The sequence below is a fragment of the Bos taurus genome, chromosome 10, assembly GCF_002263795.3.
Source record: "Bos taurus isolate L1 Dominette 01449 registration number 42190680 breed Hereford chromosome 10, ARS-UCD2.0, whole genome shotgun sequence".
Classification (NCBI taxonomy): Eukaryota; Metazoa; Chordata; class Mammalia; order Artiodactyla; family Bovidae; genus Bos; species Bos taurus.
The window spans coordinates 95079654-95095107 of record NC_037337.1 but is presented as its reverse complement, the minus strand read 5'-3'; positions in this window follow the sequence as shown (position 1 = coordinate 95095107).

The following is a 15454-nucleotide window of genomic DNA, read 5'->3' as shown; positions in this document are numbered from 1 at the left end:
AGAACAACAGTAAACAACTAAAATAAATAATACATAATATATATTGTCAAATAAGGGAAAGTAAAGAAAAAAGTAAGGCACAGACAGAAGATGGGGAGATAGACCTAGCTAAGAAATACTGCTTTAGGTAATTTGCTCAAGAAAACATTTGAGAATGTTTTTTAGACCATGTACATATATATCATCTAAAGGGCAGTAGACCATATTTCAGACAAAATCTCACAAATAACCACACATTATTATATAATAATGTTAGACTACTGACCACATTTTACATTAAAAAAAAATACCTTTATGGAAAAGTTGCTATTTACTAGACCCTGACAAATTTAAGACCATAATTGTTGACACTTAAAAGTCGACAAAGGACAATGTAGCTATGACAGTTGACTCATATTTTCTCACATTATTATGAGATGTCAAAGAGATAAGACAAATAGTCATTAAGACTGTCAAAGAGAAAATGCCATATAAGTTTGTGTTTTTATTCTTGCTAACTTATTTCCAGATCACAAATTTTTTACTTTAAGGACCAAATTATTCACAAAGTCAACTCCACCTGTCTCCAGAGAATTCAAATAGGAATGCTAGCACTAGCATAATGAGTAATTTTTGTTGTTGTTTAGTTGTTAAATCGTGTCTGACTCTGCAAACCCGTGGACTACATGCATCATGCCAGGCTTCCCTATCCTTCACTGTCTCCTGGGGCTTGCTCAGTCTCATGTCCATCGAGTTGATGATGCCATCCAACCATCTCATCCTCTGTCCTGTGGGACTTCCTTGGTGGTTCATGCAGTAAAGAATCTTCCTGCAATGCAGGAGATCCAGGTTTAATCCCTGGGTTGGGAAGATCCCCTAGAGAGGAACTAGCTATTCATTCAAGTATTATTGCATAGAGAATTCCATGGACAGAGGAGCCTAGTGGTCTACAGTCCACAGGGATGGAAAAAGTCGGACTTGACTAAGCGACTGACATTTTCACCTTCTTCCCAATGACTGATTTACTAGATTATTTAAAACATTACTGTTCCCACAAACAAGTGCATAATTTTCTCTGCCCTCAATATATGTGATGGATCCTTTTCTCTGATTGCTCAGATGATATGTCTTTCACATTATATTTATCCCTTATAATTTGTTAAAAATTATTACTTTTTAAAAAATAATTGGCTTCATGGTTTTGATAGGAGTAACACAAAGAGAAGGGATGTGAGGCAGCAATCTAGTTCCAAATATTGCCTGTTATAAAGTGAAAGTTGCTCAATTGAGTCTGACTCTTTGCGACCCCATGGACTATACAGTCCATGGAATTCTCCAGGCCAGAATACTGGAGTGGGTGGCCTTTCCATTCTCCAAGGAATCTTCCAAACACAGGGATAAAACCTAGGTCTCCTGCATTGCAGGGAGATTCTTTACCATCTGAGCCACACGGGAAGCCCAAAAATCCTGGACTGGGGAGCCTATCCCTTCTCCAGTGGATCTTCCCAACCCAGTAACCCAACTGGGGTCTCCTGCATTGCAAGCAGATTCTTTACCAACTGAGCTATCAGGGAAACCTACTGTAAGATCTTGGCCAATTCATTTAATTCACTCAAGAAATACAGGGTTTCCTTGGCCGTCCAGTGGTTAAGAATTCTCCTGCCATGCAGAGGACATGAATTCAATCCCTGGTGCAAGAAGATTCCACACATCACAGAGCAACTGAGCCGTGCACCACGACTACTAAGCCTAGGCTCTATAGCTCAGGAGCTGGAACTACCGGGACCATGTGCCTCAACTACGGAAGCCCAAGCCCCTGGAGCCCATGGTCAGTAGCAAGAGAAGCCCGCTGTAATGAGAAGTCCACACACCGCAACTACAGAGTAGCCCCACTCGCTGCAACTAGGGAAAGCCTGTGTGCAGTAATGAAGACTCAGCGCCACCAAAGTAAATAAATAAATGAAGTGAAGTGAAGTTGCTCAGTCGTGTCTGACTCTTTGGGACCCCATGGACACCAGGCTCCTCCGTCCATAGGATTTTCTAGGCAAGAGTACTGGCGTGGGTTGTAATTTCCTAAAAAAGGAAATACTTACAAAATTTCTATTGCAGCCAAGCTCTCAAGATATTTCAGTTTAAAAAAAAAAGAGAATACTATCCTATTGGAATTCTCTTTGAATAATTGTATTTTTAATTTAGTAAAGTTAAAACACCAGCTATCACATGGGTATTGAAGGAATTAAGTGCAGTTATATAAACACTTTAGTGTTAATTAGACCTAGTTGTGCCACTTATTTGCCTGAATGATAAGCATTATTTTTTAAAAAATTAGTTTCTTCATGTGAAAAAATGCAGTTTGTATGATGTAAATAAGCCCACATATATGGGCCTCCCTGGTAGCTCAGCAGGTAAACAATCTGTCTGCAATGCAGGAGACCTGGGTTCGATTCCTGGGTCGGGAAGATTCTCTTGGAGAAGGGATGCCACCTGGGAAGCCCGTATATGCATATATACACATGGGCTTCCATGGTGGCTGAGTCGGTAAAGAATCTGCCTGGAAAAGGGAATAGCTACCAACTCCAGTATTCTGGCCTGGAGAATTTTGCACTACCCAAAGTATTTGTGCATTATCTTTCTGTTTAGCTCTCACCCCCAGCTCTATATAGTATATAGTACACAGTTGGCACTCAATAAATACTTGTTTTTAATTGTCTAATTATCAAATTTGCAAAATTGTGAACATTTCTGTACTTGTTCCAATACATCATCTCTATCATCAGATCACTCATGATGTCTAGTTAGAAACTAAGACCCACATATTCCACTTACTCAAAACTTAAGTGTTATTTCCCTTATCCCTTCTTCTATAATGATCAGTTCTGTTTATGTCTTGATCACTTGTTGATTGAATTTTACATAAGGCCCTTACCTGGCTTCCTTTCCTCAAGGCTGGACCCACTGCAATTCATATCCATAGGAAGGCCAGAACAGTATGTCTGAAACACGTGTTTAATTAGGTCTTTATCCTTCTGGAAGCCCTCCAGTATACACCCACACCAAGGTGAAGGTACTATTACTTCTAATTACCTCATATCTAGATTATGTTGTTTTCTATTATTTTTTTAACAAAACATGTTCTGATATCAACTATGTCATGCGACTTGTGTTTCTTAAACTTTCTAATACATTTTTCATAATCATACTCAGGCATATTTTTTCTCTTTTTCAGTAAAAAGAAATAATGAATATGTACATATATTTGTAAATGCACACATACACATCCCGGCTTTGATACTGTAAAGTACTTTTAGGTACCATGGAGCTATCTCCTACTTTTTATTGCCAAATAATATTAAGGTATACTGTTTATATTATTGGTTTTGCTTTCTCAACTTCCTATTGATTATGAAGCTGACTACAATTTTGATCAGGTGTCATCTATGCACTAAATTCCTCTTAGCAGCTAAGTCACTTCAGTCGTGTCCGACTCTGTGCAACCCCGTAGACGGCAGCCCACCAGGCTCCCGAGTCCATGGGATTCTCCAGGCAAGAGTACTGGAGTGGGTTGCCATTGCCTTCTCCAAAATTCCTCTTAGCATTGCCACTATTCACCTTCACAATGGACAGTCCTCATCCTTACATTATTTTACTGTGGCCACATCTGACACTTTTGAAAACCTTGTTTTAAACTCTTTCTTTTACTTTCATGACACTATGCTACACACGCTCTCTTTATCACCTTATGCTTTCTCATTCTCTCTCACTGGTGATTAGATTATAATATTCTTTCTCACATTAGGGGCTTCCCTATAAGATCAATTGGTAAAGAATCCTCCTGCAATGCAGGAGACCCCGGTTCAATTCCTGGGTTAGGAAGATCTGCGGGAGAAGGGATAGACTACGAACTCTAGTATGCTTTGGCTTCCCTGTGGCTCAGCTGGTAAAGAATCCACCTGGGATTGCAATATGGGAGACCTGGGTTTGATCTCTGGGTTGGGAGGATCCCCTGGAGAAGGGAAAGTCTACCCACTCTAGTATTCTGGCCTGCAGAATTCCATGGACTGTATACTAGGTGGCGTTAGAGGTAAAGAAGCTGCCTGCCATTGTAGGAGACTTTGGGTTGGGAAGATCCCCTGGAGGAGGATATGGAACCCCCCACGCCCCCGAGCCCTGAGTATTCTTGCCTGGAGAATTCTATGGACAGAGGAACCTGGTGGCTACAGTCCATGGGGTTGCAAAGAGTTAGACTTAACTGAGCGACTACACTTTCTTTCATAGACTAGTGTCTTTAAAATCATTAGCTTGTTCAAAATTTTCTGTAAAATGTACAGCAGTATATGTTTGCATTTTGCTTATTTCAAATGTATAATTTATAGATATTTCAATCTTAACACCTATAATGCTGAACCAGTGTTCTATTAATCCCACTGAACCCACTTGCATTTTCAATATGTAATATAACCTTCCTCTCAGTTATCAAATTCAGAAATCTGACTTTAATCTTCACCTCCTTCTTCTTTATTATCAAGAGTGAATAACCATGTCTTGCCATGTCTACATTTAATTGTAAATCAAATCTCCCTCCTACCTTTCTATCCATTTTGCTTTCTCTCTTATTTCTTCATGCACTGCTGCAATAGCCTTCTAATTTGTCTTTCCGCCTTTATTCTGGCTCCCATTGAACTCATTCTTCACAATTTTAACAGAGAGGACTTTCTGACATGAATATGAATATGAACATCTTACTGCCTGTTTAACACCCTCCTATGATATAAGATAAAGCATTAATAGATAAGACCTTTGAAGGTTGTGAACAATCTGGTCTCGAATTTGTCTCTGGCCCTGTCTTTCTAGTTTATTCTAAATGTTCACTGCACCAGTGAGGAAAATTTAAAAATTCTTAATTTCTGCACAATTTCACTTACTATTTTCTATCTCTGGGACACATGTCCCTCCTTTATTTTCCTAGATTCATCCTACATGTTCTTTAACTTTAAGAGTAAGTCTTCTCACAATGGGAGACTTTGCTAACCTTATCACTGCCTTAAGAACCCCCATCCCAGCCCACGCTCCAGTGACATTTTTATCATGATAATCTTTACATTTCACTGTAGTTCCCCACGTAATCCTCTGTGCTTTCTGCTTGCCTGTCAGCTTTGTAAACAACTCTCTAAGGTTTTCCAGCAGCATTATATTTATCGATAATATTTATGCTACATTATATTTATCGATAATATATTTAATGAATCTGCAAATGAATAATGTCTTATGTATTTAATTCTTTGATTCAATGGGAGAAAGAATAAATGAATGTTGAGTTGTTATTATCTATTGTACTATCAAAGCACTTTTTTAATGTACCTGTTGCATGGGTCCCAGTAGATTTATAACTATTAAGTAGCTATCACAACTTCATTTTCCCCCTCTGAGAAACAATTGTTGTTTTTTCAATTGTTGATCAGTAAAACAATTATTTGAAACCTTTGTCAATAGACTTTTTCATTGTTCCTCCTAACTGAAGGACAGTTTTAGGTACACATCATAATATTTAACCTAGATTTAAAATAGATACCAATAAACTCATTTTTATTAAAATTTCTAATAGATGGAGATATCAAAGGATTTATTTTCTATGACTCTAATTTTACAGGTGTGATTGGTTGTGTTTTTATGGTAAACACGATTCTAAAAAACTGATTATATATTTACAGTTGTAATTGAGAGAAATTTAAACTGAGATGGGAAAAGAAAATAGCTGAGTGAAGTGTGAACAGGGGGTAGATTAGTATGTTGTTGGATACCCTCCTGGGAGGACACTGAGGCCTCCTTGAGCTTTCCAACTAAGTTTTGAACCTGATAGAAATAAAGATGAGCATCTGTGCTATATTGCATTTCCTAACTTAAAAGATGGCATTGCTATCTCTCTAAGAGAGACATTGAGAAATCACTGGGGTGGTCATTTGCCTTCAGGGAGTTTAATAACTATATCTCATCAAGAAAGTGGTTAACTTTTGTTTTTATATAACTTTTAAAATAAAGATCAGTTCAGTTCAGTTCAGTTGCTCAGTCGTGTCCGACTCTTTGCGACCCCATAAACCACAGCATGCCAGGCCTCCCTGTCCATCATCAATTCCCGGAGTCCACCCAAGCCCATGTCCATCCAGTCGGTGATGCCATCCAACCTTAACTCTCAATAAAATTTTAATGAGATAAATCTCAGCAAACTTGTAAGCCGTATATTTACTTAGAGCAGGCAGAATATGGAGATTGACCAGAGATAATGGTTTCTGAGTACTAGTATTCTCTGGTTTAAAAATTATGGGTAAATCATAAATGTTTCATTTTACAAAGATGGAAATAAGGGTAAAGAGTAATTCTTTAAAAAAAAAATCAAGGTGGCATTATGTTTTAATATAGAAAATAAGCTCTGTTGTGTTTTATCAATGCAAATGTATTATTACAAGATTATTTTGTCCTATTAAAGTCATAGAAATAACTTGATATTTAACTAGTGTACAGGCATTTTTCAAACCTGAGACAGATGAAATGGAGTACAGTTTAATTAGTTGACTCTCTTTTGTTAATTTTGTAAATAATATTTTTAAAATGTAGAAATGCTGAAAGCCTTGATGATTTTTCTTCTATTATGATTACAATCCAGAATTTTTCACATAAATTGAAACTGGCTTACAACAGGTTATATTCTTTTACTGACTACCAAAGAATAATTCACTGTGCTGAAGTAAAGAATTCTTTTTCAGATAGTTGGGCTTACTTTTTCCTGAGTGGGAGCAGAATGTGATTCTATTACCCAGATTTTTCTCCAGATGCTCAGGTTGCTTTAGGTTATAGGACCATTTATAATTAATGAATGCAATCTTTTAAAAAGAGGAATACATTAACAGGGAATATTGGAATTAGTACTTCATATATGATTTTTTAATTTAAAAAATTGAATTTTATTTTAGAACACTTAACATGAGATTTAATTTCTTAACAAATTTTCATGTACAATACATTATTATTGACTATAGGTGCAAGGTTATATATCAGATCTCTAGAATGTATTCATTTTCTTTAAATGAAATGTTATCATGCTCATTAATTAGTAATTTCCCATGTCCTCATCCCCCTAGTCCCTGGTAACCATCATATCATAAGTTGATTCTATGAACTTGATTGTTTTAGATACTTCATATAAATGTAATCATGCAGTGTTTTTCTTTCTGTGAGTAGTTTATTTCACTTCACATAATATCCTCTAGGTTCATCAGTGTTACTGTATATCTCAGAAGTTCCTCTTTTTTCTGGCTATCAATAGATGCTGGAGAGGGTGTAAAGGGAACTTTCCTACACTTACGCTGGTGATGAGAGAACAGTATGGACGTTCCTTAAGATATTAAAATATAACTTTTAACTTTTTATATTTTATATAAGATATGTATATGTATATATATGTATATATATATATATATTATATTTTAATATAAGATATTAGAATATAACTATCATGTGATCCAGCAATTCTATTCCCAGGAATATATCCACAGAAAAACATAATTCAGAAATACACATGCATCCTAATATTCACTGTAAGGTTGTTTACAACAGTCAAAAAATGGACTTTCTGCCATTAAATTGGTATCATCTGTGTATCAGAGATTGTTGATGTATCTTCTGGCGATCTTGATTCCAGCTTGTGATTCATCCAGCCCAGCATTTTGAAGACGTACTCTTCATAGAAGTTAAATAAGCAGAGTGACAATATACAGACTTGTCATACTCCTTTCCCAATTCTGAGCCTGTCTGTTAGTTACATTGTTCCATTGCCTGGTTCCAACAATTGCTTCTTGACCTGCACGCAGTTTTCTCAGGAGACAGGTAAATGGTTTGGTATTCCCAACTCTTTAAGAATTTTCAGTTTATAGTGATCCACACAATCAAAGGCTTTAGCATAATCAATGAAGCAGAAGTAAATGTTTTTGTGGAATTCCCTTTCTTTCTCTATGATCCAGTAGATTTTGGAAATTTGATCTCTGGTTCCTCTGCCTTTTCTAAATCCAGCTTATACATCTGGAAGTTATTGGTTAATGTACTGTTAAAATCTAGCTTTCAGGATTTTGAGCATTATCTTGCAAGCAAGTGAAATGAGCACAATTTACAATACTTTGAACATTCTTTGGCATTGCCCTTCTTTGGAATTGGAATGAAAACTAAAATTTTCCAGTCCTGCGGCCACTGCTAAGTTTTCCAAATTTGCTGGCATATTGAGTGTGGAACTTTCACAGCATAATCTTTTAGGATTTGAAATAGTTCAGTTGGAATTCCATCACCTCAACTGTTTGCAGTTATGCTTCCTAAGGCCCATTTGACTTCACGTTCCAGGATGTCTGGCTCTAGGTGCATGACCACATCATTGTGGTTATCCAGGTCATTAAGATCTTTTTTTCAGTTCTTCTGTGTACTCTTGCCACCTCTTCTTAACCTACTTTGCTTTTGTTAAGTTCTTGCCCTTTCTGTCCTTTTTCTGACCCCATCTTTGCATGAAATGTTCCCTTGGTATTACCAATTTTCTTGAAGAGATCTCTAGTCTTTCCCATTCCATTGCTTTCCTCTATTTCTTTGCATTTTTAACTTAAGAAGGCTTGCATATCTCTCCTTGCTATTCTCTAGAACTGCATTCAGTTGGGTGTATCTTTCCTTTTCTCCTTTGCCTTTCACTTCTCTCCTTTTTTGCTTTCCTAAGTCCTCTTCAAACAAACACTTTGTCTTCTTGCATTTCTTTTTCTTTGAGATGGTTTTGGTCACTGCCTCCTGTACAATGTTACAAGCCTCTGCCCATAGTTTTTCAGGTAATTTATCTATCAGATCTAATCTCTTGAATCTATTTGTCACCTCCACTGTATAATCATAATTGATTTGATTTAAGTCATACCTGAATGGTCTAGTGGTTTTCCCTACTTCAAGTTAAGGTTGAATTTTGCAGTAAGGAGCTAATGATCTAAGCCACAGTCAGCTCCAGTTCTTGATTTTGCTGAACTATATATACTGGAATGGACATCCCAGGTGGCACTAGTGGTAAAGAATGCACTAGTGCAGGAGATGCAAGAGACCTGGGTTCGATCCCTGAGTCTGGAAGATCCCCTAAGGGAGAACATGGAGATCTGCTCCATCATTATAGCCTGGAAAATTCCATGGATAGAGGGGCCTGCTTGGTGGGCTACAGTCAGTGGGGCTGCAGAGAGCCAGACAGGACTGAACAACTGAACACACACACGTACAATGGAGCACTACTTGTCCATTAAAAGGAATGAAGCAATGCTATTTGCAACAACATGGAGGGGTGCAGAGCAGATCATACTAAGTGAAGTAAGTCAGAGAATCAAAAATGTTGTGTAACATCACTTCTATGTGGAATCTCAAAAGACAGGATAAAAAATGGACTTATTTACCAAACAAAAACAGATTCACAGACTTAGAGAATGAACTTATGGTTTCCAGGGGTGGAGGGGAGGGGCAGGTGGGGAAAGGATAGCTACGGAGTTTGGGTTGGACATGTACACACTGCCATATTCAAACTGGATGGCCAACAAGGACCTACTGTATAGCACAGGAAACTGCTTGATGTTATGTAACAGCCTGGATGGGAGAGGAATCTGGGGGCAAATGAATACATGTAAATGTATGGTTAGTCCCTTTGCTGTCCCCCCGAAACTATCACAGTGCTGTTAATTGGCTATACTCAATACAAAATAAAAAGCTTAGCTGAAAAAATATATTTTTTCCCTATTTTATAACTGACCCCTGACTGGTCTTACTACCCTCAGAAAGACTTTGGGTTGTTCCACTAGCTGTCAACCTAGCAAAATGTTAAAAATTCAATATTCTTACTCAAACTTTTCAAAAGCCACAGTTATAAAGTCTTTCCTGGGTGTCACATTCCAGTTTCTTTCGTAAGTGTGCTTGAAAGAACAATAGAGACACTGTGAAAATCACAATATTTTGAAAAGGAAATGGGAAGAGTGTATTAAAAAGAAAGCATATTTGGGAGTCAGAGTATTAGCAATACAGAACAATTACCATGAAATGCGTTATTAATTTCAAAATAGTTTCTTAAGAGGAAGAAAACTCTTAGAGATATGGGAAGCTACTTTGAAAAGCATGGGTCTAAACAGAAAGAAAAATAAGTGAATATCAGGCCAAAAAAATCTTTAACACCATTGTCACATAATGAGAGGAATTGACTGGGTAATATACAACCAATTAAAGAGACACAGAAATGAAAAATTCATTGACATATACTAGACAATGACCATAAAGTTATCCTGTCACAAATTTAGGGTGTTTATATGCAAGAATAATTGGTAATCTATAAGGCTGCTGTTGGGATTTATCATCTGTCAGTCAGAGTATTGACATGACTTTCTTAAGAAAACTTAGTGAAAACTTGAGGGGGCAAAGGCTTATTGAATTTTCTGACAAACAAGTGATGATTTACATTGTTTTAAGACTCTAATTCAGTATAAAATCATTGTGCTCAGAGAATCAAAGAAGGAAAATTTGAAGAATTCAAGTATTATTTGCTCTAAAGTAAACAAAATATTCTGTTTCTATGTGGTCTTATTATTGTTATTTTTAAAAGGAGAAACTTTTCCTCTTTCCTCTCTATCTACTTTTTGTAAAAGCAAATTCTCTACATCTTTAAACTCACATATTAGGGCCTCCCTTGTGGTATAGACAGTAAAGAATCTGCCTGCAATGCAGGAGAAGTGAAGTGAAGTCGCTGTGTTATCCAACTCTTTGTGACCCCATGGACTGTAGTCCACCAGGCTCCTCGGTCCATGAGATTTTCCAGGCATGAATACTGGGTGGGTTGCCATTTCCTTCTCCAGGGATACCTGGGTTCAATTCCTGGGTTGGGAAGATGCCCTGGAGAAAGAAATGGCAACCCTCTCCAGTATTCTTGCCTGGAGAATTCCATGGACAGAAGAGCCTGGTGGGCTACAGTCCTTGAGGTTGCAAAGAGTCGGAAATGACTGAGCAACTAAGACTTCCACTTTCACTTTCATTATGGCTTAGCTCTTTCCTTTATCTAGCCTTTAAAAGCGTGTGTACTACCACTTATAAAATCAGTTTTGATGCCCAACCTAGAAGATTGTAATGGGGATTAAAAGCCCTAATGTGTTTTAAAAGACTTCTTAAATAGCGCACTCATCCAGAACTTATTTTCCAACCTTTTCCTCTAAAACTCATAAAACTATGTGTGATATAATTTAGTCTCATACTATTCTATATGTGCAAGTTGCTTGATAAATCTTTTCTAGGGCTCGATTTTTGTCTTTTCTAGGCTGTGACACACAGGAAGGCTCATTAGCTTGTTGTCATATTGATTTTGTGAAGGAATTCTGATTTTTTTTTTAACTCATACTGTGCATTCAGCAAATAATTAAAAATTCTATTGAGTGCTGTTAGGAAAAACATTATAAACTTGGAAGTAAGAATAAGTTAGATGGTGACTTAAAAGTGAAAAAAAAATGCATAAAACTTAAAGGTCTTGTTTTACTTTTACTTTCCTTAAATAAAAAGCAAATTCAAAACAGGTTGGAAAATCTCAATTTCATCACACACTTCTTTACTTTTATCTGCAGTTCTTGATAAGGGCACTCTGAGCTCCACAAATTAGAAGGCATGCACTTACTTGGAAAATTTGGTAGAAAGTAACTTTAGAAAAATCTCCTATGAGAAATTTAAAAAAAAATGCTGTTTCATGCAAAGCTTGGGCATGGTAATCAGAGAAATGTAATGTGAATGAATAAACTAAAATATATGTCCAAGGACAATTAAAAACCATGGTGCCAGGGAAGAAAGAAATCCCTAGTTCCTCTTCTAGAAAAGTCGCATTCATCCCTAAATTAAAGAAAAAAAAATTATCATAGCATATTGAGAACTCACTGTGTATAAAAAGTGGACATACATGTTAGCATTTTGAACAAATTCATTTTTAATTTCACCATCCAACTCCCCCCAAATGCTGGAAATTAGCTTCATAAACAAAGCTACTGAAACAGATACATTATTTTATCAGTGAAAAGGAATAGATTAACCCAAGACTAGAGCCACTGGTCTTTCCAGTAGTCATGTATGGATGTGCTGCTGCTGCTGCTAAGTCGCTTCAGTAGTGTCCGACTCTGTGCGACCACATAGACGGCAGCCCACCAGGCTCCGCCTTCCCTGGGATTCTCCAGGCAAGAACACTGGAGTGGGTTGCCATTTCCTTCTCCAATGCATGAAAGTGAAAAGTGAAAGTGAAGTCGCTCAGTTGTGTCCGACTCTTCGCGAACCCATGGACTGTGGCCCCCCAGGCTCCTCCTGGCCCCCCAGGCTCCTCCGTCCATGGGATTTTCCAGGCAAGAGTACTGGAGTGGGTTGCCATTGCAGAAGAGTTGGACTATAAGAAAAGCTGAGCACTGAAAAATTGATGGTTTTGAACTGTGGTGTTGGAGAAGACTCTTGAAGAGTCCTAGGACTGCAAAGAGATCGAACCAGTCAATCCTAAGGGAAAACTGTCATGAATATTCATTGGAAGGACTGATGCTGAAGCTAAAACGCCAATACTTTGGCCACCTGATGCGAAGAACTGACTTATTGCAAAAGACCCTAATGCTGGGAAAGATTGAGGACAGAAGGAGAAGGGGACAACAGAGGATGAGATGGTTGGATGACATACCAACTTGATGGACATGAGTTTGAGCAAGCTCCAGGAGTTGGTGATAGACAGGGAAGCCTGGTGTGCTACAGTCCATGGGGTTGCAAAGAGTCGGACACAACTGAGCGACTGAACTGAACTGAACTGAGAGACACTGATCAAAAGTTCCATTCTTATAAACACTCACCATAGAGGTGACATAGTAGAAAAACACTGAAGGAAATCTAGCCTACTAGCTACCTCAAGGTTTCCTTCATGTCCTCAAGATTAACTGCAATGAAGAAAGTAGCTGGGCTAGAAAAATTTGATGTACACATCTGATTGCTTGTATTCAACATCTGTGATATGCTTAATATCACAGATATGCAGTAGTAACTTAAACACTTTATTTAAAATGTGCTTCTTTTTTAAATCATGGAAATCATATTTATCAATTTGTAGATGGTGAAGGCAGGTACAGGCTATATAAGTCATATATATCAGAACAGAAATGTAATAATAATTATCAACTTACCAATCAAACCCAATAAACTCTGAACCTGTTGAGGAGACATAAGATTCTTTCATCTCTAAATCCCATACCACACAACTCTGAGTTCACAACTGATGCTACTGTTCATTGAAACTGTGAATCAATAAATTAACAAACAAATAAATTGCCTCATAAAATATCATTTTTGAAAATATCTTTTAAATATAGCTATTCTGGGAAATCACATAGATATATAGTTTTTATTTTATATTAAATATTTTGATTGTAAAACATATTAAATTCTAAATTTCCCATGTTGTATATTAGATCTCCAGAACTCAAAACATAGTTTGGGCATTTGATCATCATCTTTCCAATGATCAGAATTACTTAATAGAAGTAAGAATGCATAATAAATAATTATAAGTATATGCTTCTGTCCCCATCTCATAATCACTGTAAAATAAATTATTTCATTTCTCACACACATAACCAGTTTAATATGTATATATCAAGTGTGTCTTGCTGTGAATATTAGATTATAAAGAACAATTTCACAATTGATCCTATAGAATTACTGCACTCTATTCGGTCAATTTTACTACCATTTAAAAGAATGAAATGAATAAATAAATATACATATATATATATATATTTAATATCCTTCTGTAGATATCTCAAATTTCTCCACAATATGAATAAAATAGTCAAGATGTAATTGGAATTCCGTTTCCTTGTTTAATCTTGTATTGTTTTTCTGAAGCTATTTAGACTACTAAAAACTTTCTTCAGTTAGTTTTACTTTAAAAGTATGATTTGCACAAGGAGTTCAAGCAAAGGTTGCAGACCCTTTTCAAGTCAGGTGTACATCTGAAAATGGAAATCAATAACAATTTTAAAAAGACTTTCAGCACTAATTATAACAATACCTGCTTCAGGCCAGTGGGTTGGTAACTATATTAAGACTCCCATTAATGATAAAATAAAGAAAACAATTTGCAAGAAAATGCTACAATTGGGTCACTAAAGCAGTCAAATATTCCCTTTCTTCCAATAAATCTATAAAAAGCAAATTAAATGGAGCCCAAACACAACTAAAACTTAAATACAATTTTTATTCACTGAAGACAAAGACAGTGCTTTTCAGAGTAATTTATTTGCTCAGCATCTAAGAATCTGTCTCACAGTCTATCAAACACCTTAACTTAGGCATTGGGAGTCAATAGTTTAAAACAATAAATGTGTATTCTGCTTTATTTTCCCTTATAATAGCATGGCATTTGTGGCAGTTTCTACACAAAGTATGAAGTGTTAGTCATTCGGTCATGTCCGACTCTGTGACCCTATGGACTGTAACCCTCGAGGCTCCTCTGTCCATGGGACTTTCCAGCCAAGAATACTGAGTGGGTAACCATTCTCTTCTCCAGGGCATCTGTCCTACCCAGGGTTCAAATCCAGGTCTTCTGCATTACAGGTGGATTCTTTACTGTCTGAGCCACCAGGGAAGCGCTTCCACACAAAATTACCATTAAAAAAAAGGCAAAACTCAAACAAGCACACACATAAACAGAAAAGCATAGTTTTCATTATGTACTTTTCTCCTGCAGATAAACATAGGAGAGCAGAAAAATAAAACGTCATATAAAATTAGAAAATATCATCAAGTTGAAAACAGTTTGATGCAAACAACTGCAAGATACCAAATAGGAAAAAATAAATGGCAAATTTTTAAGAGATGAGATTCAAGTTAAAAAAAAATCAGAATTTTGGTGTAGCAGTTATTAGAGAATGGACTGGGAATGAGAAATCAAGAAAACATTAAAAAATAAGGCAAAAATGAAATCAAATAAAAACGTTACATGTGCAAAATGGAAAGTTGTTAGTCATGTGCCCTCTGGAGTCAGCTCGGCTGGTTTTAAATTTTGGCTGCATTTGTGTCCCGGTTTTCTCATATATAAAATAGGTACAATGGAGATAGGGTGAAGTGAAATGCAATAATTCTTCTGAAGTGCTTGCAACAGAACATAACTTAGAGTTACAACTAAATAAGCAATATTTATCTTAAGTAATATTATCTTTACAGAGTGCTCAAAGGGTTTTTTTTTTTTTTTTAACTTTGGCATTTAAACTTCAAAACAACTCTGAAATAGTAAGAACAGTATCAGTATCCTCATTTTACTCATGAAGAGAATGAAGACTGTCAAGAAGTTGCATATTCATGTGTGCTAATACTGTGAAAGGGAAAGTCGCTCAATCCTGTCCTACTCTGCAACCCCATGAACTATACAGTCCATGGGATT